The following is a 20,822-nucleotide window of genomic DNA, read 5'->3' as shown; positions in this document are numbered from 1 at the left end:
TCAAGATAGGAAACAAGAGGGAAGTGTGGAGTGAAGGAGGGATTCTGGTGTGAGACAGTTAAATTTAAGAACTAATTTCAAGCACTAGTATGAAAGTTTAATACAGTAGAACATTTCTAAAACACACACACACACACACATATATATTATATATATATATATATATATATATATATATATATATATATATATACAGGAATCTAAATGAAATAGGTGAATAATAGAAGGGACAAACCCTAACTGAATGTATTTTGTCATATGAAGCTTCCAGTACCCTGACTGAGGTATAACTAAGTGAATTGTTGGCCAAAAGGATCCCATAGAAACCCAGAACAACTCAGGCTGTGGTCAAGACTAAAGGCTGCTTTCCACAAACAAAGAGCAAGACCCCAGCATCTACGTAACTCAGTGAATATGGAGAAGTTGAGCTGGTGTCTACATAGAGCCATCATCCCTATGTGCTAGCCTCACTGGGACAGGAGAATACTCTGTGTGCTCTGAAAGAAGAACTATGACTACTAAGTCAGTCACAGACCTTTCAATTTGCAATGATGTCCTGCCTGGAAGGTATGTTATAACAATGGTAGAGCAAAGCTTGTGGAAGTAACCAACCAATACCCGATTTGACTCAAGACCCCCTCAACAAGATTGAATCTATACCCGACACTGTTTCTCGTGCCTTTTGGAAGACTCTTTTCCTTCTATTTATTTGCTTTATCCTATTCTATTGATTTAGATTTATCTAACAGTATTATTTTATTATTATCCTTTAGAAATCTGTTTTCTGAGAGACAGAAAGTGGGTAGATCTGGATGGAAGGGAAGATGGGAAGGAGGCAAGAGAAGGAAACCTCAATTAGGATATGTTATGTGAGAGGAAAAAAAAGCCTATTTCACTAAAAGGATGATGAGATTAAATAGAATTCACAAATTTTCTCAGTTACTTTACTATATGTGAAGGAATAGACCATAGGCACACAGAATTTTGTTTTTTTGAATACCACACCTGGCACATGCTTTAAAATATCCCAATCATTTTTCTATATCAAGGATACTTGGTCTAACTTTTCAAGGATATATTTTGCACATAGAATGTTTCTCCTTTTTCTGTGAACTTCTCTTGGTTTTTGTATATTCAAGTGGTTGTTGGAAATTAAAAGGCGAGCACTATGTTGTGAAAATTTGAAATTATATGATATTCAAACCTTATTATGAAACTTGATTGAAAGCCATTTCTATTGGTTTTTATTTATCTTTGTTTTAATAACTACTTTTATGCTACAGCTGAAGAAATGGCTACAAAACTATAAAAGCCTAAGTATTTATTAACTGGCAATTAAAACTCAGCCTTAGGATGTGGATTAGACCTAGGTAATCCTGATTTTATTAGAAATGTTCAGACATTGCTTTGGACACATGTGCAGTCACTGTATTTGCGTCACAGTGTTGATGTTTTTGATGCATTATTAGTTTTGCACTCATTAGCTGTATTAGCTAGGAAACATGGGATGGTCGGGGTCATTCAGTTTTGCATTTATAAAGTAATGAAACTATAATCTGAGCCTTCTATATTTTTAAAGTTCTTCAACTAATATTCCTGAAACATTCTGTGCATGCTCCTAACATGCATACATCTGATAGGAATAAATAACAATAAGAACCAGACATGCATGGTTCAGAGTTTTTTCCTAAGGACTGAAATGATAAAAAAATAAGTCCTAGCATTAAAATGGAGTTGCTATCCTTTAGTCAATGGCTAAGAGCAGTTTTGGAGTGCTTCTTGAAGGGACAGGCTTCCAATTTTGGTAAAGAAAAGCTACAAAATAAATAAATTGTATATTTCAAAATTATAAAATGTCACTACAAATTATTATACATTAGAAATATTCAACCAATAACAATCTGATTTAGGTCTGACAAGTCTTACTTTATCATTTTGAGAATATTATATACTTTCACAAACATGAGGGGGCATTCTAAATATGTTTTGCCTATTTGATGTGAATCTGAAAGACAAATTAAAATTGTTTGTAAGCAAGTATGTAAAATGCAATATAAAATTAGAAATGGTTTGGGATAGCATTGGAAATGTAATTGAGGAAAATATGTAATAAAAATATTAAAAATTTAAAAAAAATTAGAAATGGAAAATGGTCGATTTTCATCCACTGTGTATGTGAATTTCAACATTTTAAGCCAGCTCTTTCTTAGGATTCTTATGAAAAGTGGGAGCAAAGCTTTCAGATCTGGTAGGAAGTATGCAATAGTGATTAAGGATATATATATATATATATATTTTTTACTACCTGGAGTAGTTACAGCTTGTAAAAGTTTTTATAAGAAAAGTGTGTCAAACAACAAGGTAGATCTTCCAGATGCCTGGAAAGTCCCCTTCTGTGGGAAAAATTTGGAAATCTAAATAAACTCTTTAATGACAATATGTTATAAGTTTTTCCTTGCCTTATTAAGTTCATTGTCTCGGGAAACTTTGTTAGTGATAATGAAGGGCGTTAATAGTGTCAGATTTTGAGATTGTGACTCTACATGTGCGCTGAGCTGATCTCATTTCAGAAGAAGGAATTAACATACAGGTTTAGACAAGCACCAACACATCGAAAAGCACAAGAGGCGGGTATTGGCTGCCAAGCTTGCCTCAGAATACCTAATGCACAAAATCACATATCTATGTACATGCATATATAAATGCATTTCAATATAGCTATTTATAAATTTTAATCAGTCAATTTTTTATTTAATCAGTTGAGTGCTTGTGTGTGTATGTGTGTGTGTGTGTTGTGTGTGTATTCTCCTTCCTCCATGTGGATTCTAGAGGTTAACCTCAGATCACCAGTGTCTTGGGGCTTTTACTCGATGAGCCATCTCACTAGCCACATATCCAATGTTTGGAATACAGGGGTGAAAGTGAGTCTAGCCCAGTTGAGTTTACAGCAGGAATAAAGACAATTTCAGGCTGGGTATTGAACATCGATTCCTTCCAGTGGAACAGAGATGTGGCCAGGGCATGAGAAAATGGCCAGACTGAATTCTAGTGTGAAAGTCCTTCCGCTAGAGTACCTAGACATGGCTGGAGGATGTGTCTGTCTCACTCTGTTTGTATGTGTGAGGGTCTAGAGTCACATCTAGGAAGTCAGTGTGTACCATGACAATTGTCGAATCACATAGGCTATGGTGAGCAATGGCAGCATTAACATGGAGTAGCCGAGGGACTCTGTGTAATGCTAATTTTTCAAAAGTGACTATATTGGCCATGCTGAATTAACTGACCCTTGCCGTAATAAAGAGCATGTCTGAATTAAATAATTAATCCAGGCTAGTTTTGTACATCAACCTATCTTGGCATTATAAGAACAATGCATCAAGCCAAAAAACCAGGTGTGAGTACATGGACTATTTTTGTGTCTGGACTCTGGAAATTAAAGATAAAATATCAGCCAAGCATAAACGATGGATTTTGGGTAATAATACAGTGTCAAATCATAGTGACGAAAGGGCTTGTGTATGTGATTAAAATCTTTTTTGTGAAGCTCTCAAAAATGTATTAGTGAACATACATTTTTTTCTGTTTTTCTTTTATTGAAATAGATTTTTTCATACAATTTATTCCGATTTTGCTTTCTCCTCCCCCATCTTCTCTGAAACCCTTCCCACCTCCCTTCCCTCCAAGTCCATAAAAAGGTGTGATGTTTTCAAAATAAGTTTCCGTTCCTTTACAAAATTATTCTTGAAAATGGCCAACCTTTTCCCTTAAGGTGTTTATATTTTTACCATACCGTTTTATCACACACAGTATGATCACAGTGCACAAACAATGTGTCTGTTTCTCATCCTTTCTGCCAGAATATCACGTCTGCTAGTTTTTAGGTTTGGAATAAACAGAATAACTGCAAGGTCCATTTCAATCTCTAGGTTAACGTGTAGTGAGTGTGGGAAGGGCTTTGCTATAGGAATTGCTAAGGGAGTCACTTCTTGAAGACAAAGAAAACAGTGTTTGTCCAAGCAAATTGACACCTGTGCCCCAGGTATGCCAGACTTGTGATAACGAATTCACATAAAAAGCAATTATTCAGAATTATCTACCAAAGTGTTTCCCTTGATAATGCCGATACTACTATGTGTGTCAAGTTATAAAGAACAAAATTACTTCCTTAGCTCTGATGCCAAAAATACCTTGAATGATAGACATTCAACAATGATTTTGAAGTCATTTCACTAATGTAAGCATGGTTCACCTTTATATTGAAGAGGATCATTTCATGCATGTGTCAGAATTGTAATGTTGGTAAAATCACAATTTGCATAATTTGAACTGTTACTGTTTTAGATGTTTTCCAGTGAATACACAAGAGAGCTTCCTATTTATAGGCTCACATTATTTTGTACATATATGGTGGCACGCTGGTGGAGATTCCAGGGCTCGGATGTGTAGAATGATCTGAAAATAGAAATAGTATGAATTCTCTCCCTTTTATTTGTATCCCTTTCGTTTCTTGTTTTATTACTCTAAGAAGTCAAGGATGAGGCTAACTAAGTCTGAGGGATGGTTAAAATGTATGGTATGTTGAATAAATTATCCCTATGAAACTCCCCACTATGTATAATGTACATACATCTATAAAAATAGTGGTATACAGGCATTATATACATATTAAATTTTGGTACATTTGACCTTCACTGCCAACAAAACAAAGGACACAATATAAGATCACTAGATCATAAAGCTTATGATTTCATTATTCCTCTCCTCAGGCTTTTAGATTTTATATTTTCTCCAGTTCCTATGCTTCTGTCTTGTGTTTTCTTCCTATACCTGCTTTAAAATGGGCTGGTAAGATTGTAACTTCTCAGCTTCTCAAACACTAAACAATCTTGGGATCTCCTCTCCTTTGAAACTTTGTATTCAACTAACATGTTAAGTTTCCCTTTTTTCAGGAACTTAAGTGCATTGAAATCCATATACATACCATTTCTATTTTTTTTAATTCTTTCTTTTTCTTACGAGACAGGTAAAGAAAGTAGTAGTGAGAATTTTGGAATTTGGGTTTCTTAAAACACACACACACACACACACACACACACACACACATATATATTATAAGACTATGTTTTTGTTCTATTCCAGGTATGAGATATAGGTTTGTTTCAGGTTGTCCACACCAGCTGACTATGATTTGCCTCATAACAGGGTTGTGATTTGGCCAGTTGCAGATAGTTTCTGCGATTGGGTAATATTTGGAATTCTGGGGACTTTAAGGGGGGATCTATTAATGCTAGGGGCCTGAGAGTTATGGTATGTTGTTGGTTGACTGTTGGTTGTTATTGGTTGTTTTTGCTCCCAGTTTGTTAAGAAGTTGCACACAAAGAAGAAACATCAGGGAAGGTCAAAGTTTGCCAAGAAACTTGATGACCCTAATCATCAGGACATAGTCTAATAATGTTGGCCCCAATTTTTGACCCCTTGATTTTATCCAGGGATCTCTTTCCTTTCCCCTCTAACCCTTTTTCTCTTATCTGGTGTTAGGGTGTTGAAAGGGTGGAAGAAATAACTCTCAAAGTAGCAAAAGACAGCTACAGATTTCACTGTATATTCTTGTCTAGGCTAGAATGGTTATATAGTCTAGACCCGGGCTGATGATTAAAGCCATGCCCCACCACACCTGGGGAAATCACATGGTATACACAGCTGCCAAATGGCATATTTGTTTATCAATATCATCATATTCAATGTGAGAACTCTGACTTCTTCTGAAGCATTTTATTCTTACCTAAACAGAATGCTGCTCAGGCCCTCCTTCACATTAAAATAAACCTTAATACATCATTTTCTCTCACACCACATACAGTGTTCCAATTCTGGTGCAACTGCTATTCATTAACCTCTCAGAAGGGCTGTCTCTATTCTTTGCAGTCATTTACTGCTATCACCAAGCCTTGTACTAACTGATCACTGCCAGTTTCTCTTTCTGTTTGTTTTGTGACCATTGCTCCTCACTATTCTTTTTCCTTTCATCTTTCCTTTAAATTTAATCTCTTTTCAATGCAGCACAAAGAAGCTTTCATGCATTAAGTATAGGTTAGCTGCTATACTATACATTAAAGCTATAAATGTGCTTTTCTGTAAGTTAAAACCAGAAGTCTTGCAGTTGTCCAAGGTCCTAGTTTACCTTTCATATTCCTCTTACATGTCAGAATGAGCATGGTCTTTCTAACAAGTCACTCATTCTTCTCAGATGCTCAGGCTGCCTTGTTGCTTTCCCGCAACACATGGTTAACACACTTGTGGGTATGGACTTTTCTGACAAAAATACACAGATGACTCCGTCTGTCCCTCAGCATGCTTCTTCTGCAGGCATTCCTGTGAACCTGCAATACAATTCTACCATGCAGACACTCTTCTTCCTAACACTGAACATATAGCCCAACACACACACACACACACATGTATATGTGTATATATATATATATATATATATATATATGTATATACACACGTATTTATATATGTATATATATGTATATATATGTGTGTGTATTACTTTGTAATACACTCACACACATATGTATGTTATAAACAGCTGGCTAGAACAAAATAATTTATTTACTTTATGGTTGTTTTAATTTGACCACTAAACTTTTTGAAGTGTTACAAAGGCCAGTATATTTGTCTTTTGAAAAGTTGTCATCTGTTAGACGTGCACCAGCATCTGATCTATAGATGATATTGAAAATATTTATTCTTGGCTAATAAAGAAGTGTAATTTTGAATTATGATAGTTTTTCAAAAGAGTACATCTTGGCTGAGGATTGGTGTCTTTATCACTAACCTAGGCCTGGCTTATTTCTGGCTCCTGGCTGACCTTAAGCTCTACTCCAGGAGTTTTTATCTTGCAACTTAATGACAAGCCCATTGAATTCCAGGCCTATATTCTGGTTTCTGGATTCCTTAGGTCTTGGCTCCACCCACTTGGCAGGTGAGCCTGGCTGCTTGCGGTGCTGGCCTTGTCACTGTCACTCTCTTCTCAACAGCATGTTATTCCAGTCTGGCTGGACCCATTCCCATCACTTTCTAATGGTTTTATCTCCATTACACCTGGGAGCACCAAAAGATAGCAGCTGCCTCACCCCATCCAGCTTGTTTGATTCCATTTCTGTGGCCTTTCCAGCCAGCTTCCTCCAGCTAGGTTACAAGATAAGACGAGTACACAAGGCTGCCTTTCTTCTGTTTTTCAGACCTTTCCTCCCCTCCCTCTTAGGTATAAACCTTTTCAGGTAAACTCAGAACTTCAACGGCATAAGGTCAATGAAGTGAATATGTGAATAAGGGCAGGAAGGAAATGAATGTTCAGGCTTCCACAAATCAGCTACTACAATAAGTTTCTCTGGGTTGGACATATTTATAGACCCTCTTGTGTGGATCTAGAAGGGTGGGTTGTCTTGGATCACTCCATTTTTAGAAGGCATATCAGAATTCTTGTGCATCCTGCCACGTGAACCTGATATTTCCGAGGAGTTCAGAATGTAAAGATTTGACTTTTAAGTATGGATTAGTTGAATTTATTTTTAGATAATATATTATGATGAACAAATATGAACATTTTTCATAAAATAGGTCAGGTGCTTTAATAGAAGCGTATGAAAAAATGGATGGGAGGATGGAACACACTGTGCATGAGAAGTATGCCCCCCACATCTTGATTTGGGGGTGGATTGTTGAGTTCAACATGGGTGATATAGGGCAAGTATGGAGAAATAATACAAATGGGAAAATAGATGTGATTAGGGACTTCTTAGTTTTGGACATACAGAAGAATACTTTATGATATAATGGAATTTACAGTTTCCTAGTAATTAAATTAAGGCAACTGAAGTCATAAAGCTGATAAACAAGCCAAGCCCAGTCAACTGAATCTGAGTTGTTAAAGGGAAAATATTTGTGAGGACATGGGAAACCAGGGAGGACTGGAACTAAATCGGCCTGGATGAATAGATTAGACATGCGCGTAGGATGTCACCTTGGTGGGATCTCTTCTGGAATATCTTGGCTTCCTAGGAATAGGATATGGTTACTCTTACGAGTACAACAGTTAATGTGCAGAGTATGACTATAAAATAATAAACTATCAATAGTAAACAATGTTAATAAAATAATGTTCTAATAGCAGTAAAATGTACTTAGGGAAGGGTTAAGAATCATCATGCATTGGTATGGACAGACATGTGAACTTCCATATCTCACTTCTGTGACTGTGCATTGCTACAATATCCATCTTCAATATCAGTGTTTCTTATATCACATCTAGTCTCTATGTACATTGCACAACAGTTACATTGTATTGCAGTGACATAGATTTTAACCTAAATAGCAAAACAATGTAACTATTGCACAATGAAGGAAAAACTACATCAAATGTTTTAGCTCATTCATTTTTAGCAGTTTTTCCTAACATAGATTGTCTATTCTACTCTGATTAGAAATAGTGCTACAATTTCGCTTCATAGGATCATTTGACTAATAAAAAGCACAGCACTCCTTTATATTTTCAGAGGCTTCTTTTATAATGTTTAACCATCAGAAGGAGTTTAGCATAGCGTTCGTTCATTCAATAAGCACTACTACTAGACCAGGTAGAAAAATTTAATTTGGAAATTTTTTTTCTGAGCTAGGTAAGTCTATATCATATGTTTATTATGTGTTGTGGAAATAAGAAGGGGGAATTCCAACTGCTGAGAACCTCAGTGCCAGAAAGACAAGTAGCATGGAAGAGTGGAAAGTTGGCTGGATTTAGCTGGAGGGAAGCGGCAGTCTGTAGTGGGAAAAGATAAAGTTAGAGAGGTACAAAAGTGCTGGGTGACAGAGGACCTTGAATTATAGGCCAAGCATTTAGACTTGATATGTTAGAAGTAGCTAATCCTTGAGCAGGAAGGTGATGTGATAAAACTGGTATTCGCAGGAGATTATTTGGCAGTTTACAAAGGAAACATTGTAGCAGAAGACTGGCACCAAAGTCGCCAGCACAGAGGTTATTGCAACTGCTATGTGAATAGAGCAAGACTGATGTCATGGGAGAAAGTGAGGCGTACTATGGAGAAAAATAGATTCAGTTTGGTTTATTTACCTTCAATTTTAGAATTCTGTGGTGTATTTGTTAAAAATTCATATTGTAGTATTATGGGATAGGACTTAATATTCTGTGTGATAATGTGATAATGTAGTAATTAGAACCCTAATATGTTCTCTGTATGCTTTTACTGATGGAGTTCCAGAATTGCTACAGAAGTAAAAAAAAAAAAAAAATCAGACCTTACAAAGGGTTTTAGAGAGAAAAGAGTAAAATGGGTTCAGAATTAATGAAGGTATTATAATAGATACTCTAATTGTAATAAGGATTCGAAGAGTAGTTTTAGTTTAGAAGCAAAGTTGAGCAAAAGGCACAGAGAGATTTCCCATAGATGTCCTGATTCTATTTGCCCCTCATACAACTCTCTGCTCTCAGCATCTCCTATGTGAGGACAGCATTTGCTGTAACTAATGAGCCTATGGGGTATCACACTATCTATTAGCATCTTCAATTCACATCAGGTCATGATCAGAGTTGAATTCAGTCTAGATTTGTACAAATATATATGGCATATAGCTACCAAAATATTGTTATATCATAGTAGTATATTTTGCATTGTAGTATTTATATATATTCTTAGATATCAAATATATTCATGTACTTCAAATATATGATAGTATACCACAGAACTACATAGAGTAGTCTTATTGTTCTAAAAGTCCTCTTTGTTCCAGTTTCTCTTCCATTTTCTCAAAACTCTGGAGATTTTGATTTTATTTTACATAGATTTGTCATTTTCAGAATTCACGTACTTATTGCCATAGAGCATGCATCCGTTCTTGATTTCCTTTAGTTACTTTCAAATATTTTGAACAGCTCATTTCCTTTCAGTGTGGAACACTAGTTGAAGTGGAAATGTAAGGGTTCTAGATGGTCAGTTGTGTTGGATCATGTTTTGTTGGGACAAACACGTGAAGGAGTGTTTCACTGAAGCAGACACAGGTGAAAGGACCCTCTACTAAAACAAATGCATGAAAGGACACATAATGAAGGATTTCTTAGCTAACAAGACACATGTATTGGTTCACCTTATATTACATAGTTGTTGGGGCTCCATAGAGAGAAACACACCAAAAAAACTTCAGGTGGTGTGCTGCAGCTCCTTGTTGCATCCTTGGACTCAGGCTGTTTGACAAAAAGATGTCAGCTGAGACAAGACTCATGCTGGGACAAGACCCATGGAGGACAAGTGATGTTTCGGAGGGATATATAAAAGCTCAATAGGCAATGATGGAGGCTGAACTTGGCTTGCTGGTACAGCTAGCTAAACAACACTTGTTAGTCTGGTGTCTTTGCTGATCTTCCCTTTGCTGAGAGAGACATACCTGAGAACTAATGTTCTCATTGGCCCTGGTCCTTCTGTTGACTCCTGTCAAAGCTGAGGCCTGTTTGTCTTTTTTAGGTAGTGATACCATTGTTGGTTCATGTTTGCTATCCCAAGTCTACCAAACTAGACTGCTGGTATATCCATGAAGGGTTTAGGAGTGGGTCGAGCTGCTGCTGCTGATCTGTACACTGAACTGAAGATTTTCAGAGACTACAGTTAGGCGTTACAGCAAAGAATCACTTCTAAACAGGTCCAATGCCCATGTATCCTTTCTTTTCCACTACCTCAGTGGATGATGGGTTAGATGGGAGGTTAAAGTATTCAAGATCCATCATTAAAAATAAGGTTTAAACATTAAAATTATAATTATTGTACTATCTGAATATACCATACATTATTTATACTCTGACTGAATGAAGTCTTAGTTAATCTAAAGTGCTGGTAATTTTGAATAAAACTGCCATACACATTCAAGAACAAGTTTCTGTGAAGATGTAAGTTTTCATTTTTTAAGAAAAATAAATAAATGCTAAATATGATCTGCTCTCCAAAGTGGATCTACTGTTTTTTGTTTTGTTTTGTTTTTATGGTTTGTTTTTTGAGACAGGGTTTCTCTGTATAGCCCTGGCTGTCCTGGAACTCACTTTGTAGACCAGGCTGGCCTCGAACTCAGAAATCTGCCTGCCTCTGCCTCTCTCCAGAGTGCTGGGATTAAAGGAGTGCGCCACCACGCTGGATCTACTGTTTTGCATTTCCATTTGCAATAGATTACATTTAATGGCTGAATGAGATTTAAAAATTGAGCCACCATGTTAGAAAAATGTCAACATTGTCTTGTCTTTAACCTCATGTACATTTGAGGAACAATGTGTTAGCCTTAATTTTTTCTTTTAAATACTCATTTAAATGGGCAAAGTTCAACGAGAACACTTTTAGTGGAAAATCTTCAGTAAACATAGTTCCTGAAAATTGAATCTGTTAGTGAGGATATCTGAAATTATTAAATACTGGATAAAATTATAGGATTCTAGGTGAAGAGGTTCTCAAGTGTAAATGGTAGAAAACAGCATGGTAGAACAGCAAAGAGGGAGGTGAAAGAATCTCTAGTGGTTGAGCCATTTCTTCTTGCCCGTAAGTTCTTACTCAACCCCATGGATTATCATATCACTCATTCCCTATCATAGGACCTTCTTTTTTTTTTTTCCAGTAGATGGTGATTAACACAGAGACCCATAACCCATCAAAGCACAAAGAATCATCAGACACGACTGCACCATTTTTGCACACATGCACTCATAGCAGCTGGGACTGCATATACAAGACTTGCCAGTTAGTGTTCCACCATGAACGGGAATGGGATCCTGAATTCTCACTTGGGATTGATGGCTTCTGGAAAAAGGGGAGTTGCTTTTTTTTCAAGGATACAAACTCAGAGACACTAACCATGCCCTGATAGAACAAAACTTATGCACATAGAAGAAGGGTTAAACGGGTATCTGTAAACAAAACAAAACAAAACAAAACAAAAAACAAAAAAAAACAAAACCAAAAAAAAAAAAAAAGGCGGGGGAGAGAAACCAATTTGGGAGGGAATGGTCATAGTAGATATGGGATAAATTATAAAGGAGGGAATAGAGTGTGAACTTGCAGAACATATTATATAAATCTATAAAAAGTCTGCCAGAGCCTGAGAAATACAGAAGTGGATGCTCACAGCCATCCATTGGACTAAGCACAGGGTTTCCAGTAAAGGAGTTAGAGAAAGGACTGAAGGAGCTAAAGGGTTTTGTATCCCCATAGGAGGAAAAGCAATATGAACTAACCAGTACCCCCAGAGCTCCCAGGAACTAAACCACCAACAAAAGAGTACACATGGAGGGACCCATGGCTCCAGCCGCATATGTAGCAGAGGATGATCCTGTTGGACATCAATGGGAGGAGAGGCCCTTGGTCCTGTGACCAAGGCTCAATGCCCCAATGTCGGGGAATGCCAGGAGCCTGAAGTGGGAGTGGGTAGGTGGGTGGAGGAACACCATCATAGCAGCAGGGGAAGGGGGGATAGGTAGGGGGTTTTTGGAAGGGAGAACCAGGAAAGTGGAAAACATTTGAAATGTAAATAAAGAAAATATCTAATAAAAATTCAAAAAAATCAAATAAAAACACTTCAAAAGTTGGTGCATGAAAGACAGATATTTACAATAGTTTAAAATGAAACAAGAGGAGAGTTTTGCCAGTTGTAGCTTTTCATAAACCCTAGGACTTAATGTCTGAAGTCTCGGTTGTTTGTTCCCCACATTTTATTTGAGATCAAAAGTCTGTACTTATTGGAGTGCATACTGGAACCTGGCCTAGAATTCAGGCAGTGTTTATAGACAGCGAGCCCAGGGTTAGAATCTGGGTAGTTCCTCAGGTGATTGTAATAACTGCATAGATACCCATTGCTTCCTATGAGCACCACATTTCTACTGGATTATGCTGAGGGATGGATCTATGAGGTAATAGAATTCCAGTATAAACTGTAGCCATTATTTCCAGGCAGAAATAAAGCACACATAGAGGGATGTTTCAAGATTAAATTGCAGTGGTAGATCTTAGTCCGTGGCATTTTCTCTCCTTTGAGCAGGTTTGATTGTTGTGAAATCAGAGCAGGGTAGTGTTACAGGTTTCTAGTAGGTAGTAAAAGATGGTACAGCTAGGTATCTCCTACTGCAAAAGAAACACACTGGACTGCAACAAATACTTAGTGGCCAGGTTTTCTAACACACCAGTACTCAGAAATGATGTAAATGATAAAAAAATAATAGTTAAATATAACAGACAAAACACATTTGGATTGAGCTTTAAAAGAAATAACCACAGCCTTATTCAGAGGTGCCTAGTCTTATTGCAACTTGAAATTTCATGTTTGATTGACATCTTTGAGAGGCCTACTCTTTTATTTGAAGGGAAAGGAGGAGTCTATTGGGTGGGGGGAACTGTGGCAGAGGGTCTGCAAACAGAGGAAGAAAGGATAACTGTTGTTGTGATGTAAATTAATAGAGGAATACATTAATATAACATAACCACAGTAACAGACATGAAACACAATTGGAATGCTTGTGGGAAAATATTTCTTCACCTAACTTTGTATCCAATAGAAATATTGTTATATTATAATGCCTGATATTATGGTATTAAAGTTGAATGATTCTATTTAAGGTATCCACATGGAAACCTCTAAACTGATTCTGAAGATGGAACAGACAATACCACAACATGATACTACACACTACCAAATAAAATCCAGTAACTTATTTTTGAATTGTTGGGTAGTTGGGTCCCAAAGAGCTCAGAACATTATAGGCTTTTGCTGTTGTTCTTGATTATTATAGATCTTAATGGTAACACCCTACTGCTGAATGCACCTGTCAGTGGGTTGTAAGCACTGACAAAGCAAGAGGTACTGACCTGGAGCATATTCCCTCCTAGCTCCCTTTCAAATTGCTGGAAGATGCTAGTCATGCTACTAGAAGAGAAAAGTAATCGCTGATTTCACCTAACCACAAACTCCAAGCTTGGGAATATATATCCATGGGTACAGTAGTGGCACTAATGTTATCCAGGTAAACAAGTCCTTTCTGACCGGACTTTTGGACCACCCCACACGACAGAACCTATTGATACTATTAATGGGGTCAAGAATCCTTAGTCACTGACCCCAGTGGGGAAACTTACTAGCATTCTTCTTCCAAATGTACATAACTCCTAGTGAGTTACTACTGTACCCTTAGGCCAGTGCATTTCCCAACTCTCATCAGAGAAGTGTCTTCTTTTAGTAGCTGGCCATGAACCCAGAGACCCACAAATGGTCGATGTACAGAGAGTAAGATTCTGGGTCTTGCCCTTAAGAAGTGATATATTTTTTAATGGCATGACCCCTGTCTTACCACATTCTAGGATATGCCCAACACTATTGAATAGTTGACCAACACTAATTGGACTCAGATATCTATCTATCTATCTATCTATCTATCTATCTATCTATCTATCTATCGGGAGACAGAAACATGATGGTTGGTTGGGAGGTAGGGGTAGATCTAGAAGGAGTTGGAGAACAGGGTGAATATGATAAAACAACATGTTATGACATTCTCAATGATTAATAAAATTATCACGCTTTAAAAGTATATATATATATATATTTACATAGAGAATATGATTTATGATATAGTAACAAGTTCTCATATAGGAAAAGGTACACAAATGCTCCTTATTAATCCAATTTGGAATATATTTTAGAGTACGTACATTGAAAAGCCTTGGAAAAAGTTACTGTAACTATGTAAGAATACATGCTTTATTTGGACAGGTTATTTCCTTATGCTTGATCTAATTCTGAAGGTGATTTTGATTTCCATCTTTGTACTGCTTCAGGCCATGCCTACAACTCCTGGTTCTTCGTCTTTCGTCTTTTAAAGTCTCAGATGCATTGCCTGAGCAGAGCAGAAGCAAAGGTAATCAACAGCGACTCAGAAAGCATCTTAGAGCATGGCCGGTCTCCCCCCTCAATTTCATCCCTTTTCCCTCTTTCTGTTTCCGCGGTGGCTTTTACGATCTAGGGGCAAAAGAGTCCACATTCGTCATTATCCCACACTTGGACTGCTGGGTCTGGTTACTACTGCGGTACCCATGAGTGGGTGACTACCAGCAGCCATCAAAGTTCTTTCTTCCGGTGTAGAGTATGGGAATGCAGATAAAACGGAAACTATCTGAACCCTGCCACTGCTGCCTGCTAATCATGCTCGGGTAGCTTCAGAGACTCAGTTCCTATTTTGGCGTAGCTGTAATCTTTCACTGGCTCTCCTTAGCCTGACATACATTCCAGGGTACAGAATGATGTTGCTGCAGCTTGCCTTTCAGCAGCGGATCCTTTGTAAGCTGCAGCCGCTGTATTTAAAGTGTTATCTATACTTTGCTTTCTCTCATGCTACACGGCGATGCAGTGCTTCATCGTACTCTGAAATACTGGATGATTTGTAGTTATATATATATATATATATATATATATATATATATATATATATATATATTCCTTAAATATAGATACAATATATGATATGAGATGAGATATGTAATCAATCCATTTAAACATCACTAAGAAGTTAATCCCAGAGCAATTTTATTGGTAAGGAGAAATTTCTAAGAACAGCTTTATTAAAGCTAGTTTCATGTGTTTGAAATCACAGGTAAGCAGATCTAGAGAATTTAAACTCACCACAATACATATCAACTCTGAGGAACATGGTAATATACTGTCAATTATTTATATTCATTCAGAAACAGTCATCTGAATTTTTAGTCATCTGAAATTTAAGATATATTTGTGCAAAATAAAGCTGCTGGTGGCTTAACACAAATGGCTTCTGATTTTGACAGGATAATGACCTTGTCATTTTCTTACTATACATAAAAGCTTCTATGTATTTTTTCTCATAGCTGTTATGTTTACCAGGATGGCCTGATACTTCATCTATGATGGCATAGAAGGCAGCCCCACTCTTGGATTTGCTTTCTGGGTTTTATCACAATCAACTAAGAGGAAAAAGGTGGTAATTTTCTTTTGTTCCTACACTTATAGTTTGAGAAAGATGTCTAATGAAATATGTAATTACTAAGTAAATACTTCCATAATTGATTTTTTTCTCATATGAACGATCCATCTATTTCCTAGAAGATTCCAGGATTCCAGACACAATATCTATCTTCCAACTAAAGTTTGCAGCTTGTTTTTTATCTAGTTAAAATATTTTCCTTTTTTTTTTTTCTGTTCTGGTTTCTTTTCTTCTCTCTTTCTTACCTCCTCCTCCTCCTCCTCCTCCTCCTCTCCCCCCTCTCTCTGTCCATTAGTGTTTTGCCTGTATGTATGTCTGTGTGACACTGTCAGTTATAGACAGTTGTAAGTTACCATGTGGATGCTGGGAATTGAACTCAGGTCCTTTGGTAGAGCAGTCTTTGCTCCGAACTGCTGAGCCATCTCTGCAGCCAGTTCAGTAAAATTTCCAAAGTAAAACGGTTGTAATGGGGAGCCCATTTTCTTCAGGAGAGCCTCACAGTTATGTTCATCTTTTAACTCCTTGAAACCGTTAACCTATTCATTTTGCAAAAGTGATCCCTGTTCAGAAATAATGAGCATATGAGTGTCCTAATGGTTATATTGAATGTTTTCCAAAACTAGCTGGTCTGAAATTTGCATTTAATATGAAACAATTTTATGATTAATTTATGGTTTACTTTTATGCTACAATGACTGGAACTTCACAAAGCCAAACTATTTAATATGTTGGTAATAATTTGTTGGAATTCACCATATGGTAATAGGTAAAGCTATGTAAGAATCTAGCATATTCCCTTCTGCAAATCTTGTAAAAATGTAAATAAATAAAATAACCAATAAAAAAGAAAATGAGACCCAACAAGCAGCTGAAAGAGTCAGATGCAAATATGTGTACCCAACCAATGGGCAGAAGCTGCTGACACCTGTGGTCGAATTAGGGAAAAGCTGAGGAGAAGGACGACCCTGTAGGATGACCATCAGTCTCAATTAACCTGGACCCCCAAGATCTCTTAGACACTGGACCACCAACCAGGCAGCATCCACCAGCTGATATGAGGCCCCTAACATATATACAGCAGTGGACTGCTGTGTCTGGGTTAAATCAGAGAAGATGCATCTAACCCTTATGAGACTGGAGGCCCCAGGGAGTTTAGAGGTCTGTTGGGTGGGTGGTGGGTTATTTCTTATAGCAATGGACAGACCTATGGATGGGTTGTCCTGTTTAAGGATTATAGTAGGTTTTGAGAAGTCAGATAAGGACACAGTACCATGAGATAATTGTCATAATCAGTGTGTATGAAGTGATGTGGAGGACAAGGACTGGGGGATAGGGAATGGCTGGACAAGATGGAAGGGGAGGAATCAGTTTGTAAGGGTGGGGTGGCTAATGGATGGAAGAAGGGATATAGGGAGAGATGTTTGAAATTAAGGGATGTTTAGGGCACAGTGTACAATGCTAGTGCAGTGACAACTCCCTGGAATCTTTAAGGGTGCTCCTAGTGAGAACTCCTAATAATAGAAGCTATGGAGTTTGAACTGCCATCTTTTGTAGCCAGTCCAGTTTTCTCATGGTGGTTCCGGGTTGCATTTGGTTGAGTTGTTAGCTGAGGCATTAATGTGGAGATTTCCTAAACAATCAAGGCTGATGGTAGGACAGGGGGATATTCTCTAAAAACTGACAGAGGGACCCAGTTGCCAAGGACAATATCTACACAGCTGTTTGACCATAGAGAGATGAAGCTGGTGCCTGTATGGGACCTTTTCGTCTACATTATAGTCTCTTTGGTGTGGGAGGTACTCTGCTGGCTATGAAAAGTGAAACCTGGACATTAAACCAGCCACAATCTGTCCACCTACAATCTGTCCTTCCTGCTAGATGTGCTAGGACAATGGGAGCACAGAAGTTGTGGGCAAACAGTGTTTGCTTTAACATGAGTCCCATTCCAAGAGAGAGAGCCCATGCCCTGCCTGAATGACCAGGACCCTTGTACTGGATAGCCCAGAGACCTAAGATAGAGCCAAACATCCCCCCCCCCCCCCGGAAAACAAATCAATGACATGATTCCTCATGATACACACTGCTATACTCATAGATTGGTGCCTTGGCCAGTCGTCCTCAGAGAGGCTTCCTCCTGTAGCAGATAGGAGCAAGTGGAGATACCTACAGCCTGGCATTACGAAGAGAGAGAAAGAGAGAGAGAGAGAGAGAGAGAGAGAGAGAGAGAGAGAGAGAGAGAGAGAGAGAGAGAGAGAGAGAGAGAGATTCTAAATTAGAGATCTCCTTCAGGTCCTTTCCCTCTGAGACCAGGGAAACGGGGGAAGAATAAGGGTAAGATTGAAGGAATCCGATGGGATGGAGGACACTAAGAGAACATAGTTTAAAGAATCAATTAAGCAGGGCTTACACGACCTCATAGAGACTGCAGTGGGAAATATGGGGCCCAAATGATTCTGTACCAGGTCCTCCGCATTTATGTAATGGATGTTAGCTTGATGGATTTGTGGGACTACTAATGGTGAGAGCCAATGTGTCTCTGACTCTTTTGCCTTCTCTTGGGACTCTTCCTCTTATTAGTTTACCTTGACTAGCTCCAATGTGAGGACTTTAACCTTGTTTTTATTGTACCATGTTTTGTGATGTTTTGTTTTTGTTTCTTAGAGTCTGTCTCCTTTCTGAAAGGAAAGAGGGGGGCGCTGAATCTGCAAGAAAGAGGAGATGTGTGTGGGGTGAAACTGGGAAGGGTGGTAGTAGGGGAATGGGTTGTGATGTATTATATGAGAAGAATCTATTTTCTTTTTTTATTTTTTATTACGTATTTTCCTCAATTACATTTCCAATGCTCTCCCAAAAGTCCACCATACCCTCCCCCCCCCCAATCCCCTACCCACCCATTCCCATTTTTGGCCCTGGCGTTCCCCTGTACTGGGGCATGTAAAGTTTGTGTGTCCAATGGGCCTCTCTTTCCAGTGATGGCCGACTAGGCCATCTTTTGATACATATGCAGCTATAGTCAAGAGCTCCGGGGTACTGGTCAGTTCAGAATGTTGTTCCACCTATAGGGTTGCAGATCCCTTTAGCTCCTTGGATACTTTCTCTAGCTCCTCCATTGGGGGCCCTGTGATCCATCCAATAGCTGACTGTGAGCATCCACTTCTGTGTTTGCTAGGCCCCGGCATAGTCTCACAAGAGACAGCTATATCTGGGACCTTCTATTTTCAATTAAAAGAAAAGGAAGATCTTTCCATTTTGGGCATGGTAGAATGGATCCTGCAAAGAAGGGTGGTGAGAAAAAGAAGGGCTGTTCTGTCACGGATGAGCTGGTGACCTAGGAATACATAATCAACATTCACAAATCCATCCATGGAGTGGGCTTCAAGAAGCATGCCCCTCGGGCTCTCAAAATAATCCAGAAATTTTCCATGAAGAAGACAGAAAGTATAGATATGTGTGCTGATGCTAGGTTCAACAAAGCCATCTGGACAAAAGCAGTAAGGAATGGGCTCCACATCTCACCCTCATATCTTTGACCAGAAAATGTAACATGGATGGGGGTTCACTGAGCCATCTGTACACACTGATAACTTACATGACTGTTACCACATTCAAAAACCTACAGACATTCAATGTGGATGAGAACTAGACTGCTGAATGTCAAATAAAGTCTCAGACCTGCTTACAAAAAAAGGAAAAAAAAAAAAGTAGAAGCCAATCTAGATCTGGATATGAGGATGTCTCATATGAAAGAGGTTTTTCTCTTCAGTGATTTCTGTCTCAACAAGATAATTTATTCATGATGTATGATACATTCTCAACAAAACTTACCTGGTCTATCTATTTACTGAAAACAGGCACATATAGTTTACAAATGTGATACTCATATGGCAGAATGAGCATTTGTTTTTCCTTTTGTTTAAAAGAACAAAGCATAGAAGTCATAGAAGAATCCCAAATATCCTTTTCCCATATGCCTAATAATACCAAAATAATAATGCAATAAAACCCCAATAGCTTAAAAGAAAAAAAAAATTAGTTGAATACCTTAACATCCCATGGCATCAATTGCATTCAAATTAAACAGGGTATCTCTGTACCTGGCCAAAATATTCAGTCAAATCTTTCTTTGCCTTGGATTCCTGAGTTTTATGATTTAAATTTTAAAATACTATCTATGTATCTATCTATCTACCTACCTACCTACCAACCTACTGTCTGTCTATCTAACTACCTGCTGTCTATCTATCTACCTATGGTCTATCTATCTACCTACCTACCTACCTACCTACCTACCTACCTACCTACTGTCTATCTATCTACCTATGGTCTACCTATCTACCTATCTATCTATCTATCTATCTATCTATCCATCTATTTTATCATGAGGTGTGTGCCCACATGCTAATGGGTATATGAGGAAGTCAGATGACAACATATTTGTTCAAGGGGTCAATCTAAGTTCCTCAAATTTGGAAGCAAGAACTTCCACACATTGGATCATCTTATTGGCTATCAGAGTTGCATATTTTGACGATGCTTTAGCAGGTAACTTAAAAAAGTCTTTATGAAAGAAAGTGCTGTATTGAGGAGAAAGTATTTGTTCATACTCTGATGGAAATTAAAGAAAAAAAAAGGAGTTCCAGTGAATTGTCAGTAGATTTAGGACTGGCTACATGATTTTAAGAATTTTGTATATGATTATAGTTAGAAATTTTAGTACTATACTTAAAAATATAAAGAACATGGTGAAAGGAATATCTTCGAGCAAGGC

The 20,822-nt window shown here is 37.9% G+C and overlaps 1 protein-coding gene across 6 annotated transcripts in view; it reads right to left on the bottom strand.

Annotated features, from left to right (window-relative positions):
* Robo1 (roundabout guidance receptor 1) overlaps positions 1-20,822 on the bottom strand; it is a 1,022,024-nt gene that overhangs the window by 650,920 nt on the left and 350,282 nt on the right. The gene's annotated exons all lie outside the window — the stretch shown is intronic.

This window comes from Mus caroli, unplaced genomic scaffold (genome assembly GCF_978045245.1).
Source record: "Mus caroli unplaced genomic scaffold, Mus_caroli_1 scaffold_17, whole genome shotgun sequence".
Classification (NCBI taxonomy): Eukaryota; Metazoa; Chordata; class Mammalia; order Rodentia; family Muridae; genus Mus; species Mus caroli.
Note: the sequence above shows the minus strand (reverse complement) of the source record. Positions and strands in the feature narration are given on the sequence as shown.